Consider the following 27,082-nt stretch of genomic DNA (forward strand, 5'->3'; position numbering starts at 1 on the left):
AGAGGAACAGGCGGGGTTTATGGATGGGAGACAGACCACTGATAATACATTAACGCTTCACACATTAATTGCCTATGCCAAGCACAAAAATCTCAATATTTATGCACTTATAATTGACGCACAGAAAGCATTTGACAGAGTTAACTTGGTATATCTATTTGATATGTTATCATACTTTAATATACCTCAGGATTTTATTTTAACATTAAGGAAAATATATAACAACACATATACAAATGTATTTATTAATCAAGAATGCTCTAAAAGAATACAAATTAAAAATGGTACCCGACAAGGGTGCCCATTATCTCCTATTCTATGTAATCTTTATTTGGAACCATTATTTTTACACCTTAAACAAAATGTTTTTTACAATCCCCCAATATTATATGGTATGAAGATAAATATGGCTGCTTTCGCAGATGATTTAAATATATACTGTACCACACCTGTGTCAGATACCGAGAAAATATTAAAAGCAGTAGAAGACTTTGAGAAAATCTCTAACTATAAACTTAATTTTAAGAAATCCAAAATATTCCCATTAAAGACACCTACACCCTTTTCATTGTTACCATTGATAGGACAGGTAATGACGGAAGAAAGAACAAAATATCTGGGTATTGTATTTTCAACTGATAATAGCGATTTTTTTATAAATAATGTTAAGTCAACTTGGGATCAGATAACATTGGACTTGAAAAGATGGAGTAAACTGAAATTACCAATGATGGCAAGAACTGCAATTATCAAAATGAATGTTCTTCCCAGAATACTATATATACTTAGAGCTACACAACTCAGAATCACGAGGAAATTTTTTAAACCGCTTCATATAGGACTAGGGAGATTTCTTTGGGAACCTAGGAAAACGAGGATAACATATGAGAAACTGATGGCTCCAAAGAATAGGGGAGGTCTAGATTTACCGGATTTCGAAACTTATTACTTGGTAATTAATGCTAACAGAATTTTAAGGGCGATTCACTTTGATAGAGCCAGTCTGAAATGGGCGCCCAAATGGTTGGTCTTAACTTATAGACATGTAACTAGAGTGGGAATTAACTGTAAAGCTTTACCCTTTTTGAATAGAGGAACACTCAGTAAATATGATTTAATGGAACATATTAAATGCTATGTAACTTCAATTCAAAATCGTTTTACTTCATTAAACCTACTAAAGTATATGATGATGTTTCAACCACTTCACAAGAACCCAAATTTAGTAATAGGGAATAAATTGATAGACTTACAGAAATTCCCTCTAATAAAGGATTTAATCATATTGGATTTCTACCCCTTGCTTGGGATATCAGTTCACGATATTTTAAGAGAAAAGTCTTCCTATTTCCTATCTAATTATCATGAGACAACTAAAAGATCTGGCTACAAATTACTTTGAATTTAAAGAAGAGGAATTAAATATATGTCGTAATCTGTGAGAAGCTCTGATACAAGACAAAAAATATATAACTACCTCATATAAATTGATAAAAGAGATGAAATATAATAAACATATTCTCTTATCGAATTACTGGAGGGAAAAATTAACATTAGTTGATGACAGCAAGATCTTGGAAGCATTTAATTTAACATTAAAGTCAGTATCCCTCCAAAAATTACTATTCACACAGTTGATGATATTTAACAATGCCTACTATACCCGTCTTACTCTTCACAAATTTGACTCAAAGAACTCGCCTAATTGTCCATACTGCATAGACCAGACAGCTGACCTTTTTCACATGTTTTGGAGTTGCAAATGCATTTTTAAACTTTGGAATTCCTTAAAACTTCATTTACAGAAAATGGGCTGCCAACACTCAACACTCTCTTGGGAATTTATGATCCTACATATTCCCCCAGATAACTTAGATAAATCAAAAAGGATCATAATCATGAATATTTGTTTATTAATGAAACTATATATAGCTTCAAACTGGTTGAACCCGACCCAGACATCTTGGGAAAATTTTAGAACATTAGCAATAAGACACATATTAGCGCACAAATTGTTAATCAATGACCATAAGAAAAGCATAAATAATATTAAAATATGGGAGCAAATCTTTAATATTGTGTTGACCTAGAGGTTCTTATCCACTGATACTCAGGATATATATTTATAAGACAGATTCAATCTTAGATATAGCTTGTAATAATATTACAGACTGATGGCTTTTTCATGATGTATTTCCTTTTAATAATTTGTGTTAATATACAATGTTTATGTAACTTTTGGAAGCAATTATGTACATATTGTATATACATAGTAGTGTGTAGTTATGTAGTTGAAATATAAAAGACGGATTATTGAAAAAAAATATATAGTTAAAAGGCAACGAAATACAGTAAAATGCAGTTAAACAGTAATGAAATGTAGTAGATAGCAATAAAATATAGTTAATCAGTAGATTGCTTTGAAACAGTAGCTCACAAATCACAACAGTAACAGACAGCACTAATAAAGAAGTGATTCAGTAGAATACTGTCATCAATTTAGTGAGGCTACCAACAAGCAGTAATAAATATGGCAAACAGCAAAATGAAGTAGAAAGAGGAACATTTTGTTTTTGTTTGTTTTTTTTTTAGTAGAAAGTGAAGAGAGAGAAAAAATGAGAATTCAAGGTTCAGAAGCTAAAGGGGTGGGCCTTTGCTAAGTTCTCACTATAAACTGTAGAATGAGCTGATGTAATGTCACTGGGGGGGGGTGTCTAGTATCAACTAGAGACAGGCAACTCAAAACCACCAAGGCATAAAACCACAACAATGATTAGGAGGGTGGTGGGAAAAACAGTTGTACAGATTACTGAGATATGTATTAAAAAAACAAGTGGAGAAGACACTTGAAAATAAAGGGTGGGTGGGAAAAACAATTGTACATATTACAGAGATATGCATTAAAGCACAAGTGGAGAATACACTTAAAAATAAAGGGTGGGTGAGAAAAAACAGTTGTACAGATTACAGATACATACATTAAAACACAAGTGCAGAAGGCAATTGGAAATAAACACTTATCTTTTTCAAGTATCATAGCAGGGCAGTAGGCCAGTCTCTCTGCAGTTTACAACAGCTTGAGAAAACAACTATATCTGATTTACAGCACTGGCTGTTAAAGGCAGAGAAACCAAAACCAGCCCAGTTATCCAATAAAAAAAACAGTTTTGCAGGAATGTCTTTAGTTAGATTAAACCAGTTGCTTACTTTCTCTGTCAAAGAAAACAGCTAGCCCTCTCTACACAAAATTTCACTGCAAGCTGAAAGGGGCACAACAGTAAAAGATACTCAGCTCTATCACAGAACAAAAAGGAGATTAAAAACAGTTGTATAGATTACATAGATATGTGTTAAAACGCGAGTGCAGAAGACAATTGAAAACACTTATCTTTTTCAAATATCACACATTGTTTAAAACAAGACACTGGAGAATTACATGTAGTCAAATGAACAAAGTGCATAAATCAGATGTTGAAATGAAGAGGGGACTAGATGAAATATGCTCCTCAAGAAAAAATGTTTAAAAAATTGTAGAGGTAGAAGACAGAACACATGGAGAAAACCTGTGATTTTCTGGTCTACCAAAAAAAAAAACTGAAAGGAACAGATTACATTATTTTTATTTCAGTACAAGTGAGCAGTTGGACTGGTATTCCACAGCAGGATTTGATAACTGAAGGCACATAACATGTCTATGCTGCAAATCTGGCCATGAGAAAGAAGCCAAGATCTAAGTTAGTAAAGATGCAGTCATATCAGTAGAAGTAAAATCAAATTGCGAAATCAGCGTGTTCATAGAAGACGGTTATTCACTGTGCACCACAGCAAGAAGAAAAGCAAATTTATGCCTGCAGTCAGAGAATGTTGAGAGGCAGGTATAAGATTCAAGTTGCTATTTCCAGCTGTCCTCACTCAAAATACTTTTTTTTAGAAGGAGCAAAGATGCAGAACAAAAGGAAGAAATAAAAATGTTTACCCAGCAAACAGTGAGCCATCAAGTTGAGGACAATTTGGCTTCTCATTCCCCTGACAATGGCAAAACATGCAGAACTTGCCAGTAAAACGTTTTCCAATGTTCCAGAGAGAAATGATTGAGAAAATAGTCCAGGTGCAGTCTAGATAAATACATACCTACCTTTGACTCCAGAGACCAGTGTTGGGTGATTGAGGAGAATGAAGGTCACCAAGAATTTGAAAGTTGGAAATAAATCATATGGATTGTAAAGTGTCATTTTTGTAACATGCAGTTTGGTCATGAGAACTATGTTTCTGCAAGAAGTGAAAAAAAGACTGAATAATTCACATGTTCTCATTAATATTAAGATAATGAAGGAACTGAAGATGTAACTGTAAGTAATATGTGAATAATTTCTTGGTCAGGTGCATGCTACACTCGAGCAGTAGTTCTGCAGGCAGTCTTACCAGTGACTGCTGTTTGTTAGTGATAGTAAAGTAAGAAAGTACGATGTTCATAGTGTTACACTGCTGCAGTCATTACACTTGGGTTATCCTTCCGTCAGGTGGTTGCCCAGTCGGCCTGAGTTCCAAAGTCTTGGTCCGTCGTCGGTTGCTGTCGCCTCCTCCCTGACGTCAGTGCGATAGGGGTATATAAGATGCAGCCGATGCCATTTTCTTCAGTCTTTCTTGCCGCGTGGTGCCTGAAGCAGAAGCAGTTCGCAAGTGCCAGTCGGCCGACTCCTAAAATTTTCATTCCGAATCCAGAACCAAAGTCTTTTACAAAGCTAAGTACCCCGTTGGGAAAACTTTTTCTTGCCTCAGACCGATGTCAGTAAAAGCTAATAACTGTATTTCTTGTAGGAAGCAAATACCTCATAAGGATTTCCACTCCTATTGTATTCCATGCCTAGGCCCAGACCACAATGTCACTGGTTGTCGGTTTTGTGCTAGGTTTAACAAGCGCACTATTAAATGTCGGTTTGATTTTGCCCGACATTATTTTGGCAGAAAATTCAATTACACCATGCCGTCGGAACTTCCGACGACCAGAATACATAAAAAGCACAAAGACAAGGACAGGCATCCAAGGCCCAAAACTGACGACGAGGCCTCTTCTAGGCCGGTCGCCGGTTCTACGGTTCGCCGGTTCTACGGTTTTCAGAGGCGCCTACGCAGCCCCTGACGACCACTTCCACGGAACCACAGACCACCTCTGTCTCCCACATGGAGCTGGCTGGGCCTTCGGATGCTGTAGGTTTTCAGCCTACTGAAACTAACCCTTCAGAGGGAACCGAAGTAGCTGAGCAACCCACACCTTCAGATGGTGTTTTCAGACCTACCCAGTTAACCATTAAAACCCTATGCTAAGTCTAAGGCCCCCTTAAAAACAAAGAAACAGATACAGCATTCTCCAGGACAGGCTTCCATGCCTAAGAAACAAATGCTCAAAATGGCCGAAGACCTAATCACCCTGATCAGTTGGTCCCATCCCCCTCCTAATAAAAGGCCCAGACAGGATGCAGACTATGAATATTCCAACCAGGTGTCCATTTCTTCAGATTCATCCTCAGACCTAGGATATTCTTTACCCCCTTATGAGGACTCTGATGCTGAGGAATCAATTCCATCAGCCTCTCCGCCTGAGGACTACTCTTTTGGGGAGACCTTACATACCATGAGGGAGCATTTCCATTGGGAAGGCCAGGATTGCTCAGAATCCAAGAAAAGGCTCAGAGACTTCCTTTTATTGTCACAACACAGACCCCTTGCTATTCCGCCAGTGTTAGATATAGTGGATGATGTGTACACTGAATCCAGCTTAAACCCTGACTCCTTACCTCCAGCCCCAGATAAACCTGATAGATATTACAGAGTCTCTGACTCTCACAAATTTCTGTATAAAAGCCATGTTGCTGACCCTGAAACTATTTTTCAGGGACCCAAAGGGGTTAAGGCCTCATCAGCAAAAAAAAACAGTTCCCTCTGACAGAGATTCCAGAGAATTAGACAGATGGGGAAAGAAAGTATATACGTCTGCCACTCTAGCAATGAGAGCCTTAAATTGCCAGTTTCACATGCTAAAATATCAGCAATTTTTGATGTCTCAGTTGAAACAAAAGATGCTTCCAGATTCAGATCCTCCTAATTTTAAAGAAATGCAGGATTTATTGCATGCAGCTGAACAAGTGGGAAAACATACTTTGCAATGTGGGTTTGATTCCTTAGAGGCCTCCTGTAGAGCAGCAGTTACAGGCTCTGTCATTAGAAGGCATGCTTGGTTAAAAGAACATACGTTAACAGATCATGTTAAGGCAAAATTATTGGATGCACCTTTGCAGTGGAATGTGTTGTTTGGAGTTAAGGCAGAGGAGGTATTAAAGAAGATGGAGGATAAGGCAAAATCTATGCAAACTGTGAAAGTTTTCTTACAGGTTCAGCCTCCTCGTTTTAGCAGAAATTGGCCAACAAAGAATTGGTCCTTTCCAGTCACAGACAGACCTCAAGGGGGCAAATACAGACGTCCAAGAGGTAGAGGTCAAGCACAAGGTCCTTACAGGCCTCGACAGTGGGGTACACCAGGCCAGAAAGAAGGGGAAGACAGGCCACAACCTTATAAAAAGCAGCCTGAATGACTTCCCACTACAGCTGCCAAACAGCTCTCTCTTGGCAGCCCCCTTAGGAGGAAAACTAGCACTTTTCTATCACAATTGTCATTACATCACCAAAGACAAATGGGTTCTCAACATTGTATCTCAAAGTTACAGGTTCCACTTTCACACTCTGCCAAGGTTAAAAGGAATGCCAAAGCTGCCACCAAATTAATGGGCAGAGACTCAAAAACAAATTACAGCACTCATGGACATGAGAGCTATTCAAAAGGTACCACCACAGGAGCAAGGACAAGGATTTTACTCAAGACTCTTTCTGGTTCCCAGAAAGGACAAAGCCTGGAGACCCATTCTGGATCTTTCTTCTTTAAACACTTACCTGGATGTTCCGAAATTCAAAATGTTGACACTACAGCAGCTTCTTCCCATGCTGGGCAAGAAAGCTTGGCTCGTGACTTTGGACCTCAAGGAGGCATACCTGCATGTCCCTATCAGACAAAACTGCAGAAGATACCTCAGATTTCTAGCTGGTTCAATGCACTATCAATTCTCTGCATTGCCCTTTGGCTTATCTACTGCACCCAGGGTCTTCACAAAGTGCCTGGCACCAGTAATTGCATTTTGCAGGCAAAAAGGAATTCAAATTTATCCATACCTGGATGACTGCCTGATTCAAGCAGAGAGCAAGGACATTCTTCTAAAGCATCTGGCATTCGTAAAAAAGTTATTAAGCTGCCTGGGGTACACAGTAAACGAAAAGAAATCAAAACTAGTGCCCTCACAACAGATAATATTCCTGGGTGCCAGTTTGAACACAATGGCCCAGCTGGCTTATCTCACGCCAGAAAAGCAAGGACAACTGACTCAATACTTTCAATTGATGGCAACAAAGACCCAACTCCCTGCAAGAAAAATTTGGCAGGCCTTGGGCTACATGGCATCTTGCATACTAGTAATTCCATATGCCAGACTGCATATGAGGAAACTACAATGGTACCTAAAGGGTATATGGTCTCAACACTGTCAAAGTCTGGAAACAGTTATACCACTAATTCCTTGCCTTCAACAGGAGTTTCGATGGTGGGCTCAAGCTTGTCACCTCAACAAGGGTAGCCTTTTACTCAACCCACAGCCAGGCAAACACTGACAACAGATGCATCGGATTACGCCTGGGGAGCACACATGGCAGGAAAATGTATTCAGGGCGAGTGGCCCACAGATCAAAGGCATCTTCACATCAATCAAAAAGAGATGCTAGCTGTACAAAATACACTTATAGCTTTCAAGGACCTGCTACATCCAGGACAACTACTACTAAAGACAGACAACACCACAGTTATGTGGTACATAAACAAGCAAGGGGGCACACACTCCTACCCCCTCTGCAGACAAGCCATGACCTTGTGGAACACAGCTCATCTGCAAGCACAATTCCGGCCAGGAGAGAAAAACACACTGGCAGATGACCCAAGCAGAAACATCATGGATCCCCACAAATGGGAATTGAATCCACAAATATTCAGAATGATCAGAAAAATGGTGGAGACCGGACATAGATCTGTTTGCATCCCCAATGAACTGCCAGCTACAGAAATTCTGCACAAGGAGTTACCATCCACAAGCATGAAAAGTGGATGCCCTCTTATTCAGCTGGAAAAACCTGCAAGTATATGCTTTCCCTCCTTTACCTCTCCTTCCAAAGGTACTCATAAAAGCCAGGCAAGAAGAGCCAAAGATGATCCTGATTGCACCAGACTGGCCACGCCAGCACTGGTACCCAATCTTAAAAAACTTAGCACAAGAACCACCCTGGATTTTGCCTCAAATACCACATTTGCTGACACAGCACAACAGTCCGATACTTCACAGCCAGCTAAAGACCTTAAACCTAGCTGCATGGAAAATTCCTTAGTCAAGCAAGCAATGCCTCTCTCCAAAGCTGTTATGGATGTCATTCTGGAGGCCATAAGGCCTAGTACCAGGAAAGCCTACTTGGATAAATGGAAGAGATTCTGTGCCTGGAACCAGGCGCACAGCCTTGACCCTCTTGTCCCAAACATTCCTCAGATACTTCAGTATTTAACTGAGATGCTGGACAAGGGCCTCTCCTTCTCATCCATCAAGATCCACTCCTCAGCCATTTCTGCTCATTACAACATGGATCCACCAATCTTTTACTCAAACAGTACCTCAGAGGGGCTAAAAACATAAGACCACCCCGTAGAGCACCTACCCCAACTTGGGACCTCGGCTTTGTTTTGGAAAAATTAACTTTACCTCCCTTTGAGCCAGCTAAAACAGCAGAATTAAAATACATCTCTTGGAAATCTGCTCTGCTACTGGCAATAACATCAGCACGAAGAGTTTCAGAATTACAGGCACTAATGGCAGTGGAACCTTTCCGCATTTTTCACCAGGACAGGGTGTCTTTAAGAACTAACCCTACATTTATGCCAAAGGTGGTATCAAGTGTGGCTCTAAACCAAACATTCACTTGCCGACTTTTTATCCAAAACCACAGAACAAAGGGGAGAGACTACTACATTCTTTGGACATTCACAGGCAGTTACGCTTCTACTTGGACAAAACCAAAGCTTTCAGAAAATCTGAGCAATTATTGGTAGCATATGCTGCAGGAGCAGAGGGAAAAGCCATTTCAAAACAGACTATCTCAAAATGGATAGGACATTGTATACGTTTCTGCTATACTCACCATGGGAAACCTGTACCTAGCAACATTAGATCTCACTCCACCAGGGCAACAGCCACTTCAACTGCCTACCTCAGAGGAGTACCTACCAAGGAGATTTTGGAAGTAGCAACATGGAGTTCTGTGTATACCTTCACCAAGAATTACCATTTGCCTTTATACTCCAAATCCAGTGCTGGTTTTGCCACTGCTGTGCTGCAAGGCCTTATAGCCACCCCTAATGCCTTATAGAACCAGCCTCCCTACCTCAGCTTTGGGATTCCACCCAAGTGTAATGACCGCAGCAGTGTAACACGATGAACATAGTACAGTTTTGTACCTACCATAAATGTAGATGTTCAAGTGTAAACACTGCTGCAGTCCAGGTTACCCTCCCTCCTTCCCCTCTTACTGCCTGGTACGTACCTATGCCTTCTACCCTTTACTACCTATGGGGAGTATTTGCTGGTAACTGAAAGTTGTTGTTTGCTTTTCTTATGCATGTTTTATTAGCAATTTGAATTGCCTACCTATTTGGGGGCACCTGACATCTGGGGCAAGAAAAACTGAAGAAAATGGGTGTCGGCTGCATCTTATATACCCCTGTCACACTGACGTCAGGGAGGAGGTGACAGCAACCTACGCCGGACCAAGACTTTGGAACTCAGGCCGACTGGGGAACTGCCTGACGGCAGGATAACCCAAGTGTAATGACTGCAGCAGTGTTTTTTGTGGTGTTTATGTTGTAGAAGATAAAAAGCTAGATATAATCAAAATAATGTGATCTTGGTTGTTAAGATGCAGAAGTTGATATGAACTGATTGTGTCTGTTTGTATTAAATTATGATGATTCCCTTGCTGTTACGCATACAGGTAGAAGTATACAGTAAGATCATGCAAAATGATAGATGTTAAGTTGTCAATCTCGCCTTCATTCTTGCTTGATGGGATCGGAGCCGATCCTCGGCTCCGACTCGGCACTTGCTAAGCTCGAGAGTCACTTTTACCAGCTCGAGGCAGCCCCATATCCCATGATGCAAGGCGGTAAGTACCCAGATCTTGTTTGCCGCTTCGCTGATGAGGTCCTCCTTTTACCAGCTCCTGGTAAGTGAATTATTACTTTACTATTTTAGCCCCTTTTTACAAAAAAACCTTAAATTGTTAGTTTTAAATTAATTTTAATTCCTTTCTGACAGAAATTTTCCCTGTCTCCTCTAAACTTTTAGTCAGACTAAAACCCATCCCATCCCCCCCCTGTTAGGGTGTGTGTGTGTGTGTCTGTTAGTGATACCTTTTGGTATATTTAATTTTATTCTTGGACTGGTGTGTGTGTGTGTGTTTTACACCATGTCTAAAGAAAGGGTCTCAGGCTTTAAGAAGTGTGACTCGTGCTGTCAGAAGATGTCTCTGACAGACGGTCACACTTCTTGCCTGTACTGCCTGGGGCCTCTTCACCTGCAGGACTCCTGTGCTATATGTCATTCTTTTAGCCAGAGAGTCCTGCAGGAAAGAAGAAATAAATTGATTTTGAGGGCCCTTCTTAAGGCGGAGGGCTCTCCGCTAAGTCGGCCCCATCTAAGACTTCTAAGTCTTCCAAGGCCCAGGCTTCTGTGTCCAAGCCTGTGGCCTCGGCTCCGACTCATTCAGAGTCGAGATCGGCTCCGCTGGAGCCGATTCTGGAATTTAAACCTTCGGCACCGATGGCTATCGGTGCCGACTCTGGTTCGACCACTTCGGTGTCGGCTCCGATCGGTTCCGACCACCATGTGGCCCAGGCATCGGTGTCGGCTCCGATCGGCTCCGACACCCTTACATTTATGGCCGTATCATCTCCGGCTGGAGCCGATACATCGAAGCTACCTGTCGGTGCCGATAAGTTGTCGGCTCCGACAGTTTCAGTAGTTTCATCGGCTCCGATGGTTCCTTCGAGGAAGAGGTCTAGGTCCCCTTCCTTGGAGCCGGTACTTTCGGGTCCGGCCCTCTCTCTCGGAGCGGAGCCATCGGAGCCGATCTTCAAGGTCATCCAGGCTTTCTGACCATGATTTGGAGAGAGTGGTCAGTAGACTACTAAAGTCACAGGCACTGGCCCAAATGCTACATAGTCCGTCTCAGCAGACGACTATTAGTCCACACCCCATTGCAGTTCCTCCTTCGACTCTACCCCAGAGTTTGGAGTTGGAGTCTTTGGGAATAGTTTCTGCTACGGCTGGGGACAGGTACCCTTCTGCTCCTTCAGCCTCTACTCTTATCTCCTCTTGAGACCTTCCTTAGAGGGATTGGTGGCGGGCTTCCCTGGTCTCCTCCGAGGGTGAGTGGCATCGGACCCTTGTCCGACCCGCTCTTCCCTTGGAGCCTCGGCCTTGGTGAGTTCGGCTCCGACATCTGCCTCGAGCCTTCCTTTCGGTGGGTCCTGGGTTCCTAGCTCTTGGGCGGGTTCTCTCGGACCTCCCTGGGAGGGAGCCTTCAGGTGATGAAGAGTGTGCTGGCCTCTGGACTCAGCCAGCAGTCTGTTCCCTTAGCTCCTCCCTCTATAGTGCCTGTTGACATCTCTGCCACTTCTCTTGCTCCCGGACCCGGAGATCCTCCGCCTCAGATTTCCCCACTGGGAATATCCCCTCTTCTGAGGATTCTCCTGACTTGTCGGGTGATCCTCCATGAAGAGGACTTGTAAGAGGAAACACGTAGACTCCCGAGTCTATCACTTTGGATACTGACTTAGATGAGTCAGAGGGATCCCCAAGATCCCCCTCTGAGGATGTCTCCTTCTCAGACATCCTAGAACTCCTTAGACAGAGGGAAACTGGCCCACCAACAATCCCTCTGAGGATGAGTCAGTATACCTGGAGGCGTTTGGATCTCGGCCCTCCACCTCCTGGGTGTCTCCGCCTTCGACCCCTTATGCAGGTTATTGCTCGAAGGCGTGGACTGCTCCTGACTCTGTAGAGCCTGTCCCTAGGCGGCCTTCTAAATTTATTACTGCCCGTCGGACAAGCAATTCCTTACAAAGGTGTCCCCGCTGATGCCATGGTGGCGGCTGCCACCAAGAAGGAACTTGCAGATCCTTCCGTACCTGTCCATCCTCCTAATAAGGACTCTAGGACCATGGATAGATATGGTAAGCGGATGTTTTCTTCAGCGACCTTTGCTATGCTCGCTGAACTATCTTTGTCACTTCACCAGACTCCAAAGGGATATCCTTAAGGAGCTAGGTGAAGTTGTGCAGGATCCTACAGCTGCGGGGCTCAGGAAAAATTGCTTCGCAGCTAGGAACCCTTAACTCCATTGCAAACTCCTCCATGCGGCTTATATCATATGCTGCTGATGGAGCGAGTAGGGCCGCAGGTACAGGTGTGGCTCTTAGACGCCAAGCCTGGATGCGACTATGTAATTTTGCAGATCCCTTTAAGGCATCCTTCACAAACTCTCCCTTTGATGGGTCAGCTCTGTTTGGCCCTCAAGTGAAGGAAACGTTGACCAGGTGTGAGCAGGACGGCAAAACTCTTTCTGCCGTAGGAGTCCGTTTTTCCATCCCTTCTAGACCTTATCCCAAAGGACAGAAGGGTGGCAAAATGTGGTTCCGTAAATCCCAAGGAGTCACGCCGGATTCACGTGGTCAGTTTACCCCTAGAGGCAGAGGGGTAACAACAACAGACGCTCTAGAGGCAGAGGGGGTCCACAAAACCAGGGAAACAGAGAGTCTCTCTCTGACAAGCCCTTTCAGCATCCCTGAGATGTTGCCCGGCTGTCCCTCCTTGGAGGCAGTCGGGAAGACTATCACTGTACCCAGAAGCCTGGCATTCTCTCACTCAAGACAGATGGGTACAGTCGATCATATCCAAGGGTTACAAAATTCCTTTCGAGGAAAGTCCTTTCTATCCCTCAAATTCCCTTCCAGACGTACCACCGGTCTAAGGGAAATTGCAGAGTTGGAAGTCTCAAAACTACTGCAAAAGAGCCATTCAGCCAGTTACAACAGACCATTCAGAGCCCGGAATCTACTCAAGGTTCTTTTGGTCCCCAAAAGACGGAGACTGGAGACCAATATTGGATCTCAGCAGACTCAACAAGTCTGTGAGGAAGACAAGATTCGAATGGTCACTCTTCAGTCGATTCTGCCCTTCTTGCAGAAGGACAACTGGATGTGCTCAATAGATCTTCAGGATGCGTACTATCACATAAAAATTCACAGACGCTCCAGGAGATTTCTCTGCTTTCGGCTGGGGTCCAGTCATTTCCAGTTCAGAGCCCTGCCCTTTGGTCTCACCACAGCCCCCAGAGTGTTCACCAAATGCATGGCAGTGGTCACGGCTCACCTGAGATGTCAAGGATTCCAGGTGTTTCCGTATCTCGACGACTGGCTCCTGTCAGCCACCACCAGGCATCAGCTTGTTCAAGCCAGGGATTACACAATAAATCTTTGTTCTCTTTTGGGCATCTCGATCAACTTCGAAAAGTCATCCTTATTGCCCTGCCAGTCTATTACTTTCATAGGCGCAAACTTAAACACTGTTCGGATGTCAGCTACCCTTACAGACCAAAGAGTTTCAGACATTCAGAGTCATGTCAGGATCATTCTAGCCAACAAGAAGGTACAGGCCAGAATGGTTCTAAAAATATTAGGTCTCATGGCTGCGGCCATTACTCTTCTTCCCCTGGCTCGCTTCTACATGCGCCTTCTTCAGTGGATGTTGTTCACTCAGTGGTCTTACCAACAACTTCCAATGCGTCACCAAATTCTGGTGACACAGATTTGCAAAAATCATCTTGCTTGGTGGATCACTTCTCCCCAGATTCACCAAGGCAGACACTTTGTACCCCCATCCCCGGTAGCCACTGTCACCACGGATGCCTCCCTGATCGGGTGGGGGGGCATTATCAGGGCAGGATGGTTCATGGGACGTGGCAACCGTTCGAGTACCACCTGCACATAAATGTCCTAGAGATGAGAGCAGTGCTTTTAACGTTGCAATCCCTCAACGACTCTCTTCCTGTAGGGACGATTGCAGTCCACACAGACAACATGTCTGTAGTTTGGTATATCAACAAACAGGGCGGAACCAAGTCCTACCCCTTGTGTCGAGAAGCGCTCAGACTGTGGCAATGGGCGATCTCCTCATCGGTTTCTGGTAGCAACGCACATCCCTGGGAAAACCAACATTTTAGCGGACAGATTGAGCAGAGCTATTCTCATGCCTCACGAGTGGTCTCTCAAGCAATCTATAGTGGAGGAGATTTTTCTGGAATGGGGTCGCCCATGTTGCGATCTTTTTGCTACTCCCCAAAACAGCAAATGCCCAGACTACTTCTCTCTCTTCCCTCTGTCAGGCCATCCCCCCAGAGACGCTCTGACCCAGGATTGGCCCCAGGGACTTCTTTATGCCTTTCCTCCTTTTCCTCTAATCCCTCAGGTTATCCAGAAAGCTACCGTTTTGAGAGCCAAAATGATTCTCATTGCTCCTTATTGGCCTCGACAAATTTGGTTTCCGTTCCTCCATCGTCACCTTTTGGTGCAGCCATGGCATCTGGACCCAGTGCCAGATCTTCTGGTTCACCAATCCGGTCAGCTGCACCGGTCTATCCCTTCTCTCAACCTCTCAGCATGGTTGCTCCACTTCCTTCCTTAGCCAGGCTTCCTTTGATCTCTAACCCTGTTAGAGACATCATAGTAGCTTCTTTAAAATCCTCTACCAGGAGGATTTATACAAGCAAATGGAAACGTTTCTCTTATTGGGCTAAAGCCAAGAATATCGATCCCTTCACTGCCCCAGTTCAGGCAGTTTTGGACTTCTTAGCGGAGATTTTTCATGCAGGCTCCTCTTCTTCCACAGTTAGAGTTCAACTGGCTGCTATCTCGAACTTTCATGTCGGGATCGCAGATCACAATATCATGTCCCATAGGCTTTGTAAAGCCTTCTTGAAAGGAATTTTCCTGCTAAAGCCTCCAATCAGGAATCCTCCTCCTCAATGGGATCTAAATTTAGTGCTGACATCCTTGATTCTTCCCCCCTTCGAGCCAGCTGTTTCTTGCTCCCTAAAATTTCTTTCTTGGAAAACATTATTCCTAGTAGCTATTACATCGGTCAGGAGGGTGTCTGAACTTCAAGCTCTTTCAGTTCAACCCCCCTATTTGGTCTTTCACAAGGACAGAGTATCATTGAGAACTAATCCGACCTTTTTGCCTAAGGTCGCCTCAAAGGCTAATTTGAATCAATCCATTGAACTCCCTGTATTTTTTCCAAACTATTCAAACAGATCGGAACAAAATTTACATTATCTTGATGTCCACCGCCAACTCAGATATTATTTGGACAGAACTAAACAATTTAGGAAATCCGATCAACTCTTTGTTTCCTATGCAGATAACAGGAAAGGCCTTCCTGTTTCTAAAGTGACTTTATCTAGATGGCTGTCTTCTGTCATCTCTGAAATTTATCTGCTCAGGGGAAAACAGCTGTGCTCAAAACCTAAAGCACATTCAACTAGGAGCTTAGCTACTTCTACAGCCTTTCAAGCTAGACTTCCTTTAGACACTATTTGTGCAGCGGCCACTTGGGCCACTCCTCATACTTTTGTTTCCCATTACAAATTGGACTTGGCCTCCAGGGACAGAGCCAGATGTTCTTCATTCCACATTGCTGCAGTCCTAACCATTGGGTAGTCCGCTGTCCAGTCGGCCCGAATACCAAAGTATATGGCTGACGTCGGTCAAGGCGCATTAGACTGATGTCAGGACGTCAGGGTACTAATGCGCATGACCAACGTCATATCCTTAGTCTTTTTTGCCGCATGGTCCGATGCAGAAGCAGTTTTGCGAGTGCAGGTTGGCGTTCTGAAATTTTCTGAAGTCGGAGTTTCAGACCGAATCAAAGTTGGCTAAGTACCCGTTGGGGAACATTTTGGTTTTCTTGCCTCAGTATTTAACCGGATGTCAGAAAAAGTGAATAACTGTATTTCTTGTGGGAAACAGATACCTCATAGGGATTACCATACTTTGTGTATACCTTGTTTAGGGCCTGAGCACGACGTTGTTGGATGCCGCTCTTGTGCTAGATTTAACAAACGCACTATTAAGAGAAGGTTAGACTGTGCCAGGTTAGTGTTTGGGAAGCGTTGTAATTATAAAATGCCGTCGGATGCTCCAACGCCCACTTCGTCCAAAAAGCGCAAGGACAAAGCAGCAAAGCCTAGGGTTGAAGAACCGGCAGTCCCGGACGTCGGTTCTTTAGAAGGCTCAGTGGAGCCAGAGGTTTTGCCAGGAGTTTCTGTGGAGTCTCAGGCAGAGACTTTACTGTTACAGGATGTGCCCTCTCAGGAGGTAGACCAGGCTGATGGGATTTCTCAGGTAGCTGTTCTTCCCTCTCTTCCTAAGGCAGTTCGAGCCTCTCCTTCTGTTTCCAAGACTTCCTTGAGAGGTAGGCCAAGTTTAGCTTCAGTGGGGGCTTCTCCTAGCACTTCAGGTTCTGTGCCTAAGAAACATATGCTTAAAATGGCAGAGGATTTGATTACTATGATTAGAGGTTCTATGCCCCCTCCTGATAAGAGGCCTAGGGTGGAGCCTGAGTTTGAGAGTTTTGAACAGTGTTCAGAGGCTTCTGAGTCTTCGGCTGAAGACTTGCAGGAGTTTCCTCATTATTCTGATTCTGATGTGGATGATTCCACTCCTTCAGCTTCTCCTCCTGAGGATTTTCATTTTCAGAGACTCTGCATTCCATGAGGGAGCATTTTAAATGGGAAGGCCAAGATTTCTCTGATTCCAGGAAGAGGCTTAGGGAATTCTTGTTTTACCCCAGCATAGGCCCTTAGCTATACCTCCTGTGTTGAATGTGGTGGAAGATGTTTTTGCAGAGGCTTCCCTGAATCCTGATTCTTTGCCTCCTGCCCCTGTTAAACCTGATAGGTACTATAGGGTGCCTGAAGCTCATAAGTATCTTTTAAGAGTCCTAGGGCAGACCCAGAAATTGTTTCTCAGGGGCCTAAAGGTGTTAAGGCCTCTGTTGTTAAAAATCCTGTTCCTTCTGATAAAGAGGCAAGGGCTTTGGATAGATGGGGTAAGAAAGTGTATACTTCTTCCACTTTAGCCATGAGGGCGTTGAATTGTCAGTTTCACATGCTAAAATATCAGAATTATCTCCTTTCACAATTGAAATCTAAGGTGGATGCTCTGGCGGAAGGTATTGAGTGTAAAGAGTTGCTAGATTTAGTTCATGTGTCTGAACAAGTGGGTAAGCATTCTTTGCAATGTGGTTTTGATGCTGTGCAGGCCTCCTCGAGGGTGGCTGCCACTGGTTCTGTTCTTCGCAGGCACGCTTGGTTGAGGGATCAGAATTTAGCTGAGCATGTTAAAACAAGGATTTTGGATGCTCCTTTACAGTCTGATGTGTTGTTTGGTTCGCCTGTGGAAGCAGTTTTAAAGAAAATGGAGGACAAGGCTAAATCTATGCAGACTGTCAAAGATGTTTTGCAGGTGCAGCCTCCAAAGTTTAGCAGAAATTGGCCTACTAAGGGATGGACATATCCTGTGTATGATTCCCAGTCTAGGGGTAGGTCTAGACGTGGTAGGGGCAGAGCTCAAGGTTCTTTTAGGCCTAGAACAGGGAGTTCTCCTGCTCAGACTTCTGGTGAGGGCAGGGGTCAGTCCTTTCGTAAACAGACCCAATGACCTGCCTTTTCAGCTGCCAGACCATTCTCGACTGGCAGCTCCTTTGGGAGGAAGACTGTCTCTTTTCAAAGAAAATTGGGATTTAATTACTCAAGACAGATGGGTTTTGGATATCATTCACCACGGTTACAGGTTTTATTTCCATACCTTGCCCCCTTTCAAAGGCATGCCAGTCGTTCCTCCTCCACAAAGGAAAGAGGCTCACAAGCAAATTTCTCTGTTACTCCAAATAGGGGCCATTCAGCCAGTTCCTGTACCAGAAAGGTGCCTAGGATTTTATTCTCGCCTGTTCCTAGTACCAAAGAAGGGGAACACGTGGAGACCAATTTTGGATTTATCTATCCTCAACACTTATCTGGACATTCCCAAGTTCAAAATGTTGACGTTACAACAGCTTTTACCTCTGCTGGGCAAAGATCACTGGATGGTAACTTTAGATCTCAAGGAAGCTTACCTTCATGTGCCAATAAGACTAAGTTGCAGGAAGTATCTGCGTTTTCGAGCTGGAAATTCTCATTATCAGTTCTCTGCATTGCCCTTTGGCTTATCTACTGCCCAGAGTATTCACAAAGGTTCTGGCTCAGTGATAGCTTACTTCAGGCTAAAAGGAATCCAAATCTATCCTTACTTGGACGACTGCCTGATTCTGGCTCAAGAAAAAGAAGATCTTCTACAGCATCTGGAATATGTCATAGCAGTGCTAAGATGCCTAGGGTATTCTGTGAGCGAAATAAAGTCCAGTCTAGTACCCTCTCAAGACATGTGCTTTCTGGGTGTGAGACTGAATACAGCAGCCCAGATGGCCTTTTAACCCCGGACAAACAAAAGAATCTTTCCAGTTACTTCCATCATCTATCTCTTCAGTCCGGGCTGACTGCAAGGACAGTCCTTCAAGCCTTAGGGTTCATGGCATCTTGTATTCTGGTGCTTCCCAATGCCAAACTGCATATGAGGAAGCTACAAGGTTCTTTTTGGTCCCCAAAAAGACGGAGACTGGAGACCAATATTGGATCTCAGCAGACTCAACAAGTCTGTGAGGAAGACAAGATTCGAATGGTCACTCTTCAGTCGATTCTGCCCTTCTTGCAGAAGGACAACTGGATGTGCTCAATAGATCTTCAGGATGCATCTATCACATAAAATTCACAGACGCTCAGGAGATTTCTCCGCTTCGGCTGGGGTCCAGTCTTGTCCAGTTCAGAGCCCTGCTCTTTGGTCTCACCACAGCCCCCAGAGTGTTCACCAAATGCATGGCAGTGGTCACGGCTCACCTGAGACGTCAAGGATTCCAGGTGTTTCCGTATCTCGACAACTGGCTCCTGTCAGCCACCACCAGGCATCAGCTTGTTCAAGCCAGGGATTACACAATAAATCTTTGTTCTCTTTTGGGCATCTCGATCAACTTCAAAAGTCATCCTTATTGCCCTGCCAGTCTATTACTTTCATAGGCGCAAACTTAAACACTGTTCGGATGTCAGCTACCCTTACAGACCAAAGAGTTTCAGACATTCAACGTCATGTCAGGATCATTCTAGCCAACAAGAAGGTACAGGCCAGAATGGTTCTAAAAGTATTAGGTCTCATGGCTGCAGCCATTACTCTTCTTCCCCTGGCTCGCTTCTACATGCGCCTTCTTCAGTGGATGTTGTTCACTCAGTGGTCTTACCAACAACTTCCAATGCGTCACCAAATTCTGGTGACACAGATTTGCAAAAATCATCTTGCTTGGTGGATCACTTCTCCCCAGATTCACCAAGGCAGACACTTTGTACCCCATCCCGGTAGCCACTGTCACCACGGATGCCTCCTGATCGGGTGGGGGCATTATCAGGCAGGATGGTTCATGGGACGTGGGCAACCGCTCGAGTACCACCTGCACATAAATGTCCTAGAGATGAGAGCAGTGCTTTTAACGTTGCAAGCCCTCAACGACTCTCTTCCTGTAGGGACGATTGCAGTCCACACAGACAACATGTCTGTAGTTTGGTATATCAACAAACAGGGCGGAACCAAGTCCTACTCCCTTGTGTCGAAGCGCTCAGACTGTGGCAATGGGCGATCTCCTCTCATCGGTTTCTGGTAGCAACGCACATCCCTGGGAAAACCAACATTTTAGCGGACAGATTGAGCAGAGCTATTCTCATGCCTCACGAAAGTGGTCGCTCAAGCAATCTATAGTGGAGGAGATTTTTCTGGAATGGGGTCGCCCATGTTGTGATCTTTTTGCTACTCCCCAAAACAGCAAATGCCCAGACTTCTTCTCTCTCTTCCCTCTGTCAGGCCATCCCCCCAGAGACGCTCTGACCCAGGATTGGCCCCAGGGACTTCTTTATGCCTTTCCTCCTTTTCCTCTAATCCTCAGGTTATCCAGAAAGCTACCGCTTTGAGAGCCAAAATGATTCTCATTGCTCCTTATTGGCCTCGACAAATTTGGTTTCCGTTCCTCCATCGTCACCTTTTGGTGCAGCCATGGCATCTGGACCCAGTGCCAGATCTTCTGGTTCACCAATCCGTTCAGCTGCACCGGTCTATCCCTTCTCTCAACCTCTCAGCATGGTTGCTCCACTTCCTTCCTTAGCCAGGCTTCCTTTGATCTCTAACCCTGTTAGAGACATCATAGTAGCTTCTTTAAAATCCTCTACCAGGAGGATTTATACAAGCAAATGGAAACGTTTCTCTTATTGGGCTAAAGCCAAGAATATCGATCCTTCACTGCCCCAGTTCAGGCAGTTTTGGACTTCTTAGCGGAGATTTTTCATGCAGGCTCCTCTTCTTCCACAGTTAGAGTTCAACTGGCTGCTATCTCGAACTTTCATGTCGGGATCGCAGATCACAATATCATGTCCCATAGGCTTTGTAAAGCCTTCTTGAAAGGAATTTTCCTGCTAAAGCCTCCAATCAGGAATCCTCCTCCTCAATGGGATCTAAATTTAGTGCTGACATCCTTGATTCTTCCCCTTCGAGCCAGCTTTTTCTTGCATCCTAAAATTTCTTTCTTGGAAAACATTATTCCTAGTAGCTATTACAACGGCCAGGAGGGTGTCTGAACTACAAGCTCTTTCGGTTCGACCCCTATTTGGTCTTTCACAAGGACAGAGTATCATTGAGAACTAATCCGACCTTTTTGCCTAAGGTCGCCTCAAAGGCTAATTTGAATCAATCCATTGAACTCCCTGTATTTTTTCCAAACTATTCAAACAGATCGGAACAAAAATTACATTATCTTGATGTCCACGCCAACTCAGATATTATTTGGACAGAACTAAACAATTTAGGAACCGATCAACTCTTTGTTTCCTATGCAGATAACAGGAAAGGCCTTCCTGTTTCTAAAGTGACTTTATCTAGATGGCTGTCTTCTGTCATCTCTGAAATTTATCTGCTCAGGGGAAAACAGCTGTGCTCAAAACCTAAAGCACATTCAACTAGGAGCTTAGCTACTTCTACAGCCTTTCAAGCTAGACTTCCTTTAGACACTCTTTGTGCAGCGGCCACTTGGGCCCTCCTCATACTTTTGTTTCCCATTACAAATTGGACTTGGCCTCCAGGGACAGAGCCAGTTTTGGCTCTACAGTCCTCAAGAGTCTGTTCCGTTGAGCCACCCAGGATAGAGGTGCTAGGGCACGTCCCATCAAGCAAGAATGAAGGCGAGATTGACAACAACATTAAGAAGTTATGTACCTACCATAACGCTCCATGTTAGTTGTCTTCTCTACCTTCTTTCTTGACCCTCCCTCCTTCCCCAGGCCTGGACAGACCTTTCTACAAGAGATTGTTATGCTGAAGACCATTCAGAACTGGTCCTTCTTTCATCCTGTAGGCTTTCTTTCTTCCTTTGGGAAGTATTTATGCTTGGTGCTATTGCCCTTTGTCATCAAACGAGATCTGGGTACTTACTGCCTTGCATCATGGGATATGGGGCTGCCTCGAGCTGGTAAAAGTGACTCTCGAGCTTAGCAAGTGCCGAGTCGGAGCCGAGGATCGGCTCCGATCCCATCAAGCAAGAAAGAAGGCGAGAGAAGACAACTAACATGGAACGTTATGGTAGGTACATAACTTCTTATTTTCTAGCTTTTGAGATGAGCTATGCCATGCAACTGTAAAACTATTAACTGGTCTTTTTGTAGCTACCATTAGAGTTTAGCAGATATGTTTGAATGTTCAGCAAATTTAGGCAATTAGGCAATTAATCAGGACGTGACTGAACTGTCAACTTTAAGGTATCTATATGGGAAAACCCTAAAAGTAGTACTTAAAGTTTAATACATTTAAGATAATGCAAGCAGATGTATTCATCTCAACATGTATCTCTTCAATATAAATCACAATAATGCAAAAATCTGTTAATTTAATAATAGCCAGAGTACTTGTTTTTCTTTTTTTGAGGCTAAAAGCAGTTAACTGAAAGTATGCAAGTTGTTGCTCACATATGAGAGGGAAGCTGACGTAGACTAGAATGGATAATATGGGTGTAGGATGGAACTCGGGCTCTAACATGCTTTTTAAGCAAGATTAAACTGGCTTTAGAATGAGTAAAGCATGTGGGTATTGCTGTCTTTTTGGGGCATTTGCCAGCATATGGGGAGGCACTTTTCCTTTTTGGAATACATTTATGGTTTTGTGTGTTAGCTGTTTTTTAAAAAAATGGTTGGGGGTTAAAATGAAAATGTGCATATGTTTTGTTTATTTTGTTTCTTGAGTGATTGTATTGAAACAAAAAATCTGGAAAAAATGTGACATAGGACCAGACACAGATGAGTGTCTGCAGTTACAGTCAGCATGCTAAACAATGTTCCCTTGTAAGTTACAGATTGGAAAAATATTAAAAAATGTCATTTGGGATGTGAAAATAACAGTATAGTATCAGAACAACAGCCTTAGCAATCAGTTCAAGCAATGTGAATGACATTGTAGGTATGGAAAAATATGCAGAGAATGTTAAATTATGTTAACAGGAGACAGAAATGAGCACTGAATTTGGAAAAGAAAGGATTTCATAATAGTTATTCAGCAGAGTATCAGAGACAAAGGAAATGGGGGGTAATAGTACTGATTGTGAGGGGGACACTGATGTTCAAGTTTCACTGTTGCAGTCATTACATTTGGGTAATCTGTTGGCAGGTTGCCCTCAGTCGGCCTGATTAACAAAGTCCTGCGTTGGCTGCTGTCCATTCTTCTATGACATAAGGTTGTCAGGGGTATAAAACATGCAGCCGATGCCATTACATCAGTCTTTCTTGCCGTGCGGTGCCCGAAGCAGAAGCAGTTTGCAAGTGTCAGTCGTCTGACTCCTGAAATTTTTGTTTTCGAGTTTCAGAACCGAAGTCTTCAACTTAAAGCTAAGTACCCCGTTGGGGAAACTTTTTTTTTGCTTCTTACCAATGTCAGTAAAAGTTAATAATTGCATTACTTGTGGAAAGCAAATACCTCCATAAAGATTTTCATTTGTACTGTATTCCTTGCCTAGGCCCTAACCACTGCATACTTTGCTGTCGGTTTTGTGCTTTATTTAATCAGCACACTTTCCGTCATTGGTACATTTTTGCCTCTAAATGTTTTGTTTCTCAGTTTAATTATCCAGAAATGTCGTCGGTTAGCCATTTGGCTACCAGGATTCCGAAAAAACACAAAGATAAAGACAGAGACAGGCCGCCCAGGTCCAAAACTGCCGACGCTTCTAAGCCAGTCACCAGTTTGCCGGTACTCAATGAGGCGCTTTTAGCAGCCCCTGATACCCGCTACTTCTGATTCGCAGGCCTCTACTGAGACCTATTCGGAGTTCGGTATGCCACGAGATACTTCACCTATGGAACCCGCGGATGTCTCTACCTTGGATGGGTCCGGAGCCGCTGTGCAGGCACCGGCTTCTGAGGGTGTATTCAGGCCTACAGACCGCCTTCATTACTAAAGCCTAAATGTCGATCAATGTCTAAAAAACCGATGCCCAAGCCACATGTTCTGGCCCCTATGCTTAAAAAACAAATGATAAAAATGGCTGAAGACGTAATTACTTTAATTAGGGGTGGTCAACCCCCCACCCCCCAGAGGCCTAGGGCTGAGCTTGATTATGAATCTTCTGATCAGGTTTCTGTTTCTTCTGACGTTTCTAATTACCTGGATTTGTCCATACTTACTTATGAGGATTCTGATGCAGAGAATTCCATTTCCTCTGCTTCCCCTCCTGAGGATTTTTCTTTTGGGGAAACTTTACATACTTTAAGGGAGCATTTCCACTGGGAAAATCAGGAATTTTCTGATTCAAAAAAGAGGCTTAGGGATTTCCTCCTTCTGCCTCAGCATAGGCCTTTGGCTATTCCTCCTGTACTAGACATTGTTTATGTGTTCTCAGAATCCAGTTTGGCCCCTGATTCCCTGTCTCGGGCTCCTAGTAAACCTGATAGATACTACAGGGTTCCTGACTCCCACAAGTTCCTTTTCAAAAATCCTATTGCAGATCCAGAAACCATTTCTCAGGGGCCCAAGAGCATTAAGGCTTCTACTGCTAAAAATCCTACCCCTACTGATAGTGGCTCCAGGATGCTGGATAGATGGGGTAAAAAGGTATATACTTCTGCAACCTTGTCAATCAGAGCTTTAAACTGCCAATTTCGTATGTTAAAATATCAACAGCATATTATTGGACTGCTTAAACAGAACATTGTGTTGATTCCTGACTGTGTGGACAATAAAGATTTACAGGATTTAATGCATTCTGCTGAACAAGTTGGAAAACCATACTTTGCAATGTGGTTTTTATTCTGTAGAGGCCTCTTGCAGGGCTGCTGTTACTGGGTCTGTGCTTAGAAGGCATGCTTGGCATAAGGAGCAATCTTTGCCGATCATGTTAAAGTAAAATTGTTGGATGCTCCTTTAAATCAGGACCGTCTGTTTGGCAATAAGGCCGAAGAAGTTCTTAAAAAGATGGAAGATAAAGCTAAATCTATGCAAACTGTTAAAGATTTTTTACAAGTGCAACCTCCAAGATTTAGTAGGCATTGGCCTACTAAGAATTGGTCCTTTCCAGCCCCTTCCAAATCCTCTCAAGCCAAACCCAGACACAGCAAACCCCCCAGGTTTCAGTCCCAGGGGACTCTCAAAACTAAGCAGTGGGGGGGACTCCATTTCCAAATCTGGAAATAACAAGACACCCCCCATGGTAAACAGTCTCAATGACTTTCTTTTAAAATTCCCAAGCACTTATCTTTTAACCGCCCCTTTGGGGGGAAAGATTGCTCTTCATGCAAAGAACTGGGAACTCATAACCCAGTGATACAGATTTAATTTCCACACGTTGCCAACACCAAATGGGTGGCCAGACCTGTCCCCAAATCAGTGGGCAGAGGCTCAAAAACAAGTACTTTCCCTCTCAAGCATGTGGGCTCTTCAACTAGTACCAGAAGAGGAAAAGGGACAATGTTTCTATTCCAGGCTTTTTCTGGTACCCAGAAAAGACAAATCATGGCATCCAATTCTGGACCTGTGTACTCTAAACACCCTTCTGGAGATTCCAAAATTCAAGATTCTGACTCTTCACTAGTTACTTCCTATGCTAGGCAAAGACGCCTGGTTGGCAACTCTAGATTTAAAGGAGGCATACCTGCACATCCCAATCAGGGAATCTTGCAGAAGATACCTATGCTTCAAAGCAGGCTACTTGCATTATCAGTTCTCTGCACTGTCCTTTGGCTTGTCTACTGCGCCCAGGGTATTCACGAAATGCCTGGCTCCAGTTATTGCATTTTGCAGGCAAAGAAATATTCAAATATATCCATACCTGGACAATTGTCTAATTCTGGCAGAATACCAGGGCATACTTTTAAATCATCTGGCGTTTGTAAAAAGGGTTTTAACTTGTCTGGGGTACAACATAAACGAAAAGAAATCACAACTAGTACCCTGTCAAGAGATTATATTCCTGGGTGCAGGCTTGAATACAACTGCCCAGATGGCTTTCCTCACGCCAGAGAAGCAAATTAATTTGGTTACTTACTTCAAACAAGTGGCCACAAAAACCCTGCTATCTGCAAGACAAATACTGCAAGCCTTGGGGTTCATGGCCTCCTGCATTCTTCTAATTCCATATGCTGACTGCATATGAGGAAACTACAGTGGTATCTAAAAAGGCTATGGAGTCAACATTGTCACAGCCTGGAAACAATGATTCCTATCATACCTTGCCTATGCCTGGAGTTCCTGTGGTGGGCAGTGGCCTGCCACCAAACAAGGGACTACCATTCACACTACCCCCTGCCACCCAAATCCTAATTACAGATGCATCAGACTATTCATGGGGACTCACCTGGCAGGGAAGTGCATTCAGGGCAAATGGAACCCAAATCAAATGCACCTACATATCAATCAAAAAGAAATGTTAGCTGTACAGAATGCTCTGACAGCCTTCAAGGACTACATTCTTCCAGGACAACTAATGGTAAAGACGGACAACACCACAGTTATGTGGTACATAAATAAGCAGGGGGGTGCACATTCCTATCCCCTCTGCAGACTAGCCATGGCATTGTGGAACACAGCCTTGAGCTACCAAGTGCACCTACAAGCTCAATTCCTGCCAGGAAAATTGAATACACTGGCAGGCGGACTAAGCAGAAACCTCATAGACCCACACGAGTGGAAACTGGAACCACAGATTTTCAGCATGTTGACAAATGAATGGGGGAGCCCAGACATAGATCTATTTGCCTCCCCCCAGAACTACCAGTTGGACAAGTTTTGCACAAGGACTCCCCACAAACGAACCTGGAAAGTGGATGCTCTGTCCTTCAGCTGGAAAAACCTATCAGTCTACGCCTTTCCCCCTCTGCCTCTCCAAAGTTCTACTAAAAGTCAAGCAGGACAAACCAAGGATGATTTTGATTGCTCCAGACTGGCCGCGCCAACACTAGTACTCCCTCCTGCACAGTGTGTCGCAAATATCTCCATGGCACCTGCCTCAGACCCCTTCCCTGCTGTCTCAGCAGGAGAACCAAATTCTGCACCCTCAGCTTCCAACATTGAACCTTGCAGCCTGGCTAATCACTTAAATTCACCCCTATCATCCCTCAGCAAACCTGTGATGGATGTCATTTTTGGAGGCGAGGAGACCTAGCACTAGAAAATCTTATGCTGACAAATGGAAAAGATTCTGTGCCTGGAACCAATCTTTAGGGA

General features: G+C 43.9%; 1 protein-coding gene across 3 annotated transcripts in view; it reads left to right on the forward strand.

Moving 5' to 3' along the window:
• Window positions 1-27,082, forward strand: part of ACAD9 (acyl-CoA dehydrogenase family member 9) — a 1,114,604-nt gene that overhangs the window by 555,492 nt on the left and 532,030 nt on the right. The window lies entirely within an intron of this gene.

The sequence above is a fragment of the Protopterus annectens genome, chromosome 7.part0, assembly GCF_019279795.1.
Source record: "Protopterus annectens isolate FY-2018-M chromosome 7.part0, PAN1.0, whole genome shotgun sequence".
Lineage (NCBI taxonomy): Eukaryota > Metazoa > Chordata > Ceratodontiformes > Protopteridae > Protopterus > Protopterus annectens.